The sequence below is a fragment of the Gorilla gorilla genome, chromosome 20 (genome assembly GCF_029281585.2).
Source record: "Gorilla gorilla gorilla isolate KB3781 chromosome 20, NHGRI_mGorGor1-v2.1_pri, whole genome shotgun sequence".
Classification (NCBI taxonomy): Eukaryota; Metazoa; Chordata; class Mammalia; order Primates; family Hominidae; genus Gorilla; species Gorilla gorilla.
Window position 1 is genome coordinate 66,352,541 of NC_073244.2, and position 10,420 is coordinate 66,362,960.

Sequence of the window (10,420 nt, forward strand, 5' to 3'; positions counted from 1 at the left end):
GGTGTGGTGGCATGCACCTGTAGTCCCAGCTACTCAGGAGGCTGAGGCAGGAGAATTGCTTGAACCCGGGAGGTGGAGGTTGCAGTGAGCTGAGATCGCACCATTGCACTCCAGCCTGGGCGACAGAGCGAGACTCTGTCTCAGAAAAAAAGAAAAGAAAGAAAGAAAGAAAAGAAAAGAAAAAAGAAATACATTGGGTTTGGAAGGCCGAGGAGGGCAGATCACAAGGTCAGGAGTTCAAAACCAGCCTGATCAACATGGTGAAACCCTGTCTATACTGAAAATACAAAAATTAGCCAGGCGTGGTAGCGCATGCCTGTAGTCCCAGCTACTCAGGAGGCTGAGGCAGGAGAATCGCTTGAACCCGGGAGGCGGAGGTTGCAGTGAGCCAAGATCATGCCATTGCACTCCAGCCTGGGCTACAGAGTGAGACTCTGTCTCAAAAAAAAAAAAAGAAAGAAATACATTGGTGTGGTTCAGAAAGGTGGAACAACACAAAGGGTGGGGTGAAAGGTGCAATTTAAACATTTTCTGATTGACAATTGGTTGAGTTTTCTCTGAAGACCTGGAATCAATAGAAAGGAAATGTTCAGGTTAAGCTAAAGGACTGTGGAGACCAAGTTTTATTGTGCAGAGGAAGCTGACTTCAGAGAGAGAGGGCAGGGTGTAAAATGCTTCTTACAGGACCTAAAAGAGTGCCTGGGCCGGCCACGGTGGCTCACACCTGTAATCCCAGCAACTTTGGGAGGTCGAGGCAGGTGGATCACCTGAGGTCGGGAGTTCAAAACCAGCCTGGCCAACATGGAGAAACCCTGTCTCTACTAAAAAATACAAAATTAGCTGGGCGTGGTGGTGCATGCCTGTAATCTCAGCTAGTTGGGAGGCTGAGGCAGGAGAATTGCTTGAACCCGGGAGGTGGAGGTTGCGGTAAGCCGAGATTGTGCCATTGCACTCCAGCCTGGGCAAAAAGAGTGAAACTCTGTCTCAAAAAAAAAAAAAAAAAAAAAAAAAAGACTGCCTGACTCTCCTGGGCCTGGAAAGGAAGAAGGGAAAACAAAGGGGAAAAGGGGTTCTGTAAAGAATGTGGATTTTTCCCACAAGAGACTTTGCAGGGCAATTTCAAAATATGGCAGAGAAACATGTTTTGGGGTAAAATATTTTTATTTTCTTCCTTGTGTTGTAATGCTATGCCAGAGTCAGATTGGAAAGTAAGTCACACCATAGAGGATTAAATACAACCCATCTGATGAGAATTTATGGTTTGTAAGGCATGACTCCTCAAATGCCTTAGGTAGGAATTTGGGCAAGATAAAAAAATCAGAGCTTAGTTCTCAGGGGTCATGACGGGACAACAGGAGAGAGCGTCTCACCCATATTTAAAAAAAAAAAAAGTGCAATGCAGGCTGGGCATGGTGCCTCACGCCTGTAATCCCAGCACTTTGGGAGGCCGAGGAGGGTGGATCACCTCAGGTCAGGAGTTCAAGATCAGCGTGGCCAACTTGACAAAACCCCATCTCTACTAAAAATACAAAAATTACCTGGGTGTGATGGCATGCACCTGTAGTCCCAGCTACTCGGGAGGCCGAGGCAGGAGAATTGCTTGAACCCAGGAGGCGGAGGTTGCAGTGAGCTGAGATGGTGCCATTGCACTCCAGCCAGGGTGACAAGAGTGAAAACTCTGCCTCAAAAAAAAAAAAAAAGAATATTACAGTGAAAACCTAGATAGTTATCACCTGGATTCCAGTCTACTGTTAATCTTTTCTCCTTCCTTCCTTCCTTCCTTCCTTCCTTCCTTCCTTCCTTCTCTCTCTCTTTTTCCTTCCCTTTCTTTCTTTCCTTCCTTTCTCTCTGTTTCTTTCCTTTCTCTCCCTTCTCTTTTTCTCTTTCTTTCTTTCTTTCCTTTCCTTTCCCTTCCCTTCCCTTCCACTCACTCACTCCCTCTCTCTCTCTCTCTTTCCTTTCTTTCTTTCTTTCTTTCTCTCTCTCTTTCTCTCTCTCTTTCTTTCTTTCTTTCTTTCTTTCTTTCTTTCTTTCTTTCTTTCTTTCTTTCAAGACAGGGTCTCGCTATGTTGTCCCGGCTACAGTGTAGTGGTTATTCACAGGTGCAATCATACCCACAGAGCAGCCTTGAACTTCTAGGCTCCAGTGATCCTCCTGCACCAGCCTCCTGAGTTGCTGGGAGCACAGACTCATGCCACTGTACCTTGCTTAATATTTATCTTCATTTGCCTTATTACCTATCCCTCCATCCATCCGTCTTATTTTCTTTTGTGATTAACTTCAAAAAGAGACTGCAGACACCACTACACTTTCTCCCAATACTAAGCATGCACCTCATTAACATTTTTCAGTAAAATTTTTATAGATTGGAGTGCACAAATCTTTTTTTTTTTTTTTTTTTTTGAGATGGAGTTTCACTCTTTCTCCCAGGCTAGAGTGCAGTGGTGTGATAGCTCACTACAACTTCCACCTCCTGGGTTCAAGCGATTTTCCTGCCTCAGCCTCCCAAGTAGCTGGGATTACAGGCATGCACCACCACAGCCGGCTAATTTTTGTATGTTTAGTAGAGACGGGGTTTCGTCATATTGGCCAGGCTGGTCTGGAACTCCTGACCTCAGGCGATCCACCTGCCTCGGCCTCCCAAAGTGCTGGGATTACAGGTGTGAGCCACCGCACCTGGCCAGAAATGCACAAATCTTAAGTGAGCGGCAAATGCAGACACTGGTACAAAACGAACCCTCATCAAGACACCGAACGAGGCCCTTTATCCCAGGAAGTTCCCCCAGCCCCCTTCCCAGTCACCCTGACCCTACTCACCCAGAGGCAACCACTGTTTTTATTATTTTTGCTACCATATGTTAATTCTGTCTGTTTCGAAAATCATCTAACTGAACTCATACAGTGCATCCTCCTTTGTGTCTGACACTCAGCACAATAATTTTGAGACCGACCCATATTGCTGCATGCATTATTAGCTTGTGCCTTTTCATTGCTACGTAGTATTCCATTCTGTGGCTATATTACCTATCTTGGTCCATTCCCCTGTTGATAGGCATACAGGATGTTTCTAGCCTGAGGCTATTATGAATAAAGCTGCTGTAAACAGTCTTGCAAAATTCTTGGTGTGGATAAATATTTTCTTTTCTTTTGGGTAAAAGTAGAATTGTTGGCCGGGCGTGGTGGCTCACGCCTGTAATCCCAGCAGTTTGGGAGGCCGAGGTGGGCAGATCACGTGAGGTCAGGAGTTTGAGACCAGCCTGGTCAACATGGTGAAACCCCGTCTCTACTAAAAATACAAAAATTAGCCAGGCATGGTGGTGTACACCTGTAGTCCCAGCTACTCGGGAGGCTGAGGCAGAATAATCACTTAAACCTGGGAGGCAGAGGTTGCAGTGAGCCGAGATCATGCCATTGCACTCCAGCTTGGTGACACAGTGAGACTCCGTCTAAAAAACAAACAAACAAAAAAGAGTAGAATTGTTGGGTCATGGGATAGGTGTGGGCTTAGATTTGTAAGAAGCTGCCAGGCCTTTTCCTACAGGGTTTGTACCCTTTACTCTCTCATCAATAATGTATAACACTCGGGTGCTTCATTCCTGGAATCTTTGGATCTCAGGCCTGCTTTGGGCTGTTGGTATTTCACTGTGGTTGAATGCAGCTCTATTAGTCAGATTTGTCCAAAGAAAGAAAACCAAAGAGATATATAAAGAGATACCAGCAGAGGTTTATTATGAGAACTTTTCTTACACAGTTCTGGAGGCTGAGGAGTCCCATGACACGCTGTCCATAAGCTGAAGAAGCAGGAAAGCTGGTGGTGTCATTCGGTCTGAGGCTAAAGGCATGAGGACCAGGAAGTTTGATGTCCTAGGGCAAGAGAAAATGGATGTGCCAGTTAAGAAAGCACAGTGAATTCGCCCTTCCTCTGCTTTTTGTTCTATTCGAGCCTCCAGCAGATTGGATGAGGCCCGCCCACATTGGTGAGGGAGAACTTCTTTACTCAGTCTACTGATTCAAATGCTCACCTCTTCCAGAAACACCCCCACAGACACATCCAGAAATAATGTCTTACCAGCTATCTGGGCATCCCTTAGGCCAGTCAAGTTGATGCATAAAATTAACCATGACATCAGCTTATTTAATAAACTGGCTATATCTGCATATTTGCTCATTTGCCTAATGAGTTATCTCTGTCATGCTCTGTGAAAGCAGAGATTTTCATTCCTTTAGTTCACTGCTGAATTCCCAGGGCCTAGAACAATGCCTGGCACCTAGTAGCTGTCCAATAAATAAATACTTGGGGAATGAACAAACCAATGAATGTACGGATTCTTTTTTATTATTAATAGATCCCAGGGCTTACTTAGCACAGCCTGGCAGCTATTAAACATGTAATCGAAAGAAAGGAGGGGAAAAGGAAGGAAGAAGGAAGGTAGCAATGAAGGAAGAAGGAAGGAGGGAAGAAAGGAAGGGAGAGAGAGAGGAAGGAAAGAAGGAAGAAAGGGAGGGAGGAAGGAGGGGAGGGAGGGAGGAAAGGAAGGAAGGAAGGAAGGTAAAAAGGAAGAGAGGGAGGAAGGAGGAAGGAAGGAAGGAGAAAGGAAGAGAGGGAGGCAGGGAGGGAGGGAGGAAGGAAGGAAGGAAGGGGGGAGGGAGGGAGGGAGGAAGGAAGGAAGGGAGGGAGAAGGAGGAAGGAAGGAAGGCCAGAAGTCAGGAAGGGGGAGAGAGGGAGGGAGGGAAAGAGGAAGGAAGGAAGAAAGGTAAAAAGGAAGAGAGGGAGGAAGGAGGAAGGAAGGAGAAAGGAAGGGAGGGAGGCAAGGAGGGAGGGAGGGAGGAAGGAAGGAAGGGGGGAGGGAGGGAGGGAGGAAGGAAAGAAGGGAGGGAGGGAGGGAGGAAGGAAGGCCAGAAGGCAGGAAGGGGGAGGGAGGGAGGGAAAGAGGAAAGAAGGAAGGAAGGAAGGAGGGAAGGAAGGAAGGGAGGCGGGGAGGGAGGGAAAGATCATAAGGATGACTGAACATCTGAAGGCTGAACAGCTTTACGTATTTATGCCTTTTCTGGTCATTTTCTTATGTACTTGTGAATTCATTCACTTACTTTGCTTTCCTCCTATTTGGGAGATGTCACTGTAGTCATTTTTCAAAATCAACAACTGTCACCCTCGTAATAATTCGCGAGCACTTGTTAAGCACTTTGTCAGCAAACACTTCCCGCGTGTTCACTCGATCTCCACAACAACCCTGTGGAATTAGTTAAGGTTGCTCTTTCTTTCTTTCTTTTTTTTTTTAAACAGAGTTTCACTCTTGTTGCCCAGGCTGGAGTGAAGTGGTGCGATCTTGGCTCACTGCAACCTCTGCCTCCCGAATTCAAGCGATTCTCCTGCCTCAGCCTCCTGAGTCGCTGGGATCACAGGCACGTGCCACCATGCTCAGCTAATTTTCGTTATTTTTAGTAGAGACTGGGTTTCGTCATGTTGGCCAGGCTGGTCTCGAACTCCTGATCTCAGCTGATCCCCCCCGCCTTGGTCTCTCAAAGTGCTGGGATTACAGGCGTGAGCCACTGGGCCTGGCCAAGGTTATTATTTTCATCCTATTTATGTGAACCAAAAGCACAGAGTTGAGAAAATTGTCTAAGGTCACCGAGCTAAGAAGGAGCCAAGCCAGGGTTGAAACCAGATAATGTGGCTGCAAAGCATGAACTCTTAGTCATGCCAATCATGAACTAAAGAGCGTCCTTCATTTGTGTCTCTGTTCAAATATCATCCAAATGGAGACAGAGACATTCCCTGAGCACCTTCTATTATATAAGTAGCAACCACCAGACATGGTGGCTCACGCCTGTAATCCCAGCACTTTGGGAGGCCGAGGCAGGTGGATCATGAGGTCAGGAGTTCAAGACAAGCCTGGCCAAGATGGTGAAACCCAGTCTCTACTAAAAATACAAAAAATTAGCTGGGTGTGATGGCAGGCACCTGTAATCCCAGCTACTTGGGAGGCTGAGGCAGATAATTGCTTGAACCAGGGAGGTGGAGGTTGCAGTGAACCAAGATCACGTCACTGCACTCCAGCCTGGGCAACAGAGCAAGACTCTGTCTCAAAAAAAAAAAAAAGTAGTGACCACCTCATCCCCACCACATCCACTCACATCTATGTGTTGCTTCCTCTTACCTGATAGTATAGACTCAGCTCACCTGTTCATTCCTCAATTTTCTACCTTCTGTACTCCAGCGGTTTTAGTTGTGCCAGCTGGAGACTTTGTCTTTTCTGCTTATGCCCATTTCTCCAGAACATGCAGCAGTGCCTGGGACATAGTAGGCACTCAATATGTGTGTGGGGAACAGATACATCATTGAAGCACAGCTGTTAGCACAGCACACATGGTCCTGATTTATTGAGAACCTACTATGTGCTAGGCACAGGACCAAGCAGTTGGAAATCTCTCCTGGCATTCTTACAGCCACTCAGTTAAGCAGGCAAGTCTCCCAAAGCTTAAGCCGTGGGAAGCACATGCTGAGTCCTTCAGCCAGGAGCTGTCCTTGCCTTCTGTCAGCTTCTAGAAGCTGGTCAGGAGGCCTTCCTGGAGGAGGCAGCATCACTGCCTCCCCCAATCTTCCCTCCCATCCCTGTGGCTGCTCCTTCTCAGTCTCATTTTGGGCCCCTCTTTCTACACTTGTCCCTTTCATGCCTGTACTACTCCATGTCTGGCTAGACCAGAGCTTATAAACCAGCCAGCTCCAACCCACAGACAGGTTTTATTTGGCCCACACAGCATTTTTTTTTCATTTGAATTAGTTTTAACATTTAAAAGCTGAGGGATTTTGCTTTTAAAAATATCCAGATTTCTGCCTTCTCTTGGAAATTTGGAACATCTGGTGGTGCCAGGTCCCTCTTCCCATATGGCAAGCGTTGGTTGAAATGAAATAGCAACAGCCATGTTCTCTGAGCTACCCTCTACCAGGGGGTTTGCATGCGTCCCAAGCCATGAATGAACACCTGTAGAGCTTCAGATGGTTTAGGTATTCAGCCAAGGGCTCTAGAAATACCCAAGGGCCACCTGGAATGACCGTTTGTTTCCCTCAGCAGAAACAGACCCAGGGAACCACGGCCGGAGAAGGTAGAGATAATACATTTCTGTCAGGCAGCATTGCAGATGTCCCATGCAGAAGGATGGATGTCCTGGGTTTAATCGATGCAGGCTAAGCCATTCTCTAAAGAGGCTTGCCTTCTGGGGCCCAAAACACATGTGAGGGAGACAGAGAGGTGGGGACAGAAACAGCCAGAGTAAAGCAGAGAGAGAGAGAGAAAGAGATAAAAAGAGAGAGAGAGAGACAGAGAGAGAGACAGAGAGAGAGACAAAGAGAGACAGACAAAGAGAGAGAGAGAGAAACAGAGAGAGACAAAGAGAGAGAGACAAAGACAGAGACAGAGAGAGACAAAGAGAGAGACAGAGAGAGAGAGAGACAAAGAGAGAGAGACAGAGAGAGACAGAGAGACAGAGAGAGAGACAAAGAGATGAGAGAGAGAGAAAGAGAGAGAGACAGAGAGAGATAGAGAGAGACAAAGACAGAGAGAGACAGAGAGACAAAGAGAGAGAGAAAGAGAGACAAAGAGAGAGAGACAGAGAGAGGGAGAGACAGAGAGAGTGAGAGAGAGAGAGAGAGAGAGAGTCCATCAATTTAAAGTCTTTTTCTAGGGGAATGAAGGGGAATGGCGTATGTGGTGACTATGGGGGGTGCGTGTGTGTGTGTGTGTATTTCATGTAAGAAAGCAGCATGCTGAGGACACAGCAGCAAGAACAAAGCAATGAGCTCCCCCTGGAAGCCAATATAACTTACTTCTACTTAGTAACATTTACCCGTTTTCTTTTTTAAGACAGAGTCTCACTCTGTCGCCCAGGCTGGAGTACAGTGGCACAATCTCAGCTCACCGCAACCTCTGCCTCCCAGGTTCAAGCTATTCTCATGCCTTGGCCTCCTGAGTAGCTGGGATTACAGGCACACATTGCCATGTCCAGATAATTTTTTTGTATTTTTAGTAGAGACAGGGTATTTTTTTTTTTTTTTTTGAGACAGAGTCTTGCTCTGTCACCCAGGCCGGAGTGCAATGACACAATCTTGGCTCACTGCAACCTCTGCCTCCCAGGTTCAAGCAATTCTCCTGTCTCAGCCTCCCGAGTAGCTGTGACTATGGGAGTGTGCCATCACACCCAGCTAATTTTTGTATTTTTACTAGAGATGGGGCTTCACCATGTTGGCCAGGCTGCTCTCGAACTCCTGACCTCAAGTGATCTGCCCACCTCCACCTCCCCAAGTGCTGGGATTACAGGCTCGAGCCACTGTGCCTGGCCCCCAGTTACCCCTTTTCTGACACCAACCCAGATTGTTCTCTGCAATTCAGGATTCATGTTTCTCAGGTGGCAATCCAAGATCCATTAGCCAGCTACAAAACAATTTAGAAGGTTGTGACCAGATTTGAATTATAAAATAGAAGTAACAGAGGATAGAAATTATCCAAGAGCATTGCACATAGTGGTCAGAAACTTTTTACTTCGTGTGTGTGTGTGTGTGTGTGTGTGTGTGTGTGTATACTAGATCATAATGTAAAATGTATTTCTCACTGTGGGTTGTGGCCCTATAAGTTGGAAACCACTCATCTAGAATATTATCCATATGGAGAGGGCTGAGGCAGGGCCAAATGATGGAGGGTATGAACTCAGGGCTGAGGGTGTGACTTGATTCTATGGGTAACGTGGAGCCACTGAGCTCTATTGGGTTGCACAGTCACCACCAGCACCTCACTGTCCTGCACTCTGATGTACACATGCCCAACTGTGCACATCATGACGTTTGGAATTCTTCCCACTAGCAAATCCTGCTGCTACAACAAACACTGGCTGTGGACACGATGCAAGAGATTGTCAGAACAAGAGTTTTAGAATATATTAATCTTAGCCCTAAAGGGTTAAGCCTTCATTTTACAGACAGAAAAAGAGAGACTCCAAGATGGAAATCTACTTTCCTAGAGTCACTTAATACGCCTCTAACTGCTCATCTCGGGATCTTCTTCATCCCCAAGCCCCATGTAGACCACCTGGTTGGGAATGATGGAGAACATGACTCTAGCCAGAACCAGAGAAAGCTGAAGAAAACCTAGGGTAGTGATGAGAGGGTGTGTGTGTGTGTGTGTGTGTGTGTGTGTGAGAGAGAGAGAGAGAGAGAGAGATAAGGCGCCTATTCTCACTCTCCCATTTCATCATCAATACCTTCACCAATATCACTATCCTCCTCCTCACCATCATCATCATCGTCCTCATCACCATCATCACCACCATCATCATCATCATTATCATCATGACATGTCAACATAATCTTGTCTTCACCATCATCATCATCATCACTATCATCATCATCATATCCTCATCTTCACCATCATCATCACCATCACCACCACCACCACCAGCATCACCACCACCACCACCACCATCACAACCATCACCATCACCAACATCATCACCACCATCACCACCACCATCACCATCACCACCACCATCACCAACATCATCACCACCATCACCACCATCACCACCACCAACATCATCACCACCATCACCACCACCACCATCACCGTCACCATCACCAACATCACCACCATCACCACCACCATCACCATCACCACCACCATCACCAACATCATCACCATCACCACCACCACCACCAACATCATCACCACCATCACCACCATCACCACCACCACCATCACCAACATCATCACCACCATCACCACCATCACCACCACCACCATCACCAACATCATCACCACCATCACCACCACCATCACCGTCACCATCACCAACATCAACACCATCACCACCATCACCATCATCACCACCGTCACCACCATCACCACCACCACCATCATCATCATCATTATCATCATGACATGTCAACATAATCATGTCTTCACCATCATCATCATCATCACCATCACCATCATCACCATCACCATCGTCAACACCACCACCACCATCACCATCACCACCATCACCATCATCACCATCATCATCACCACCACCACTATCATTTTCACCATCACCATCACCACCATCACCATCATCATGACATCATATCACCAACATAATCACCACCATCATTGTCATCACCACCACCTCCACTACCACCAGCATTCCTCTTTTCCCTAGCCCTTTCTTGCCAATCTGGAGCAAAATATGGAAATGGGGTAAGTGGAGAAATAATCTCCCTTTCTTCCACTCATCCCAATTCCCACAAGAGAGGCCACGTGTGTGGTTTCCAGATGGCAAAGTCTCACCCTGCCCTACAGCAAGAGGGGACCCCTGGGGCCAGATTCCTGAGCACCTAGTTTTGGCTGCAATAGTAACAGTCTGGGTGATGATGTCAGGGTGGCCAGGTCCC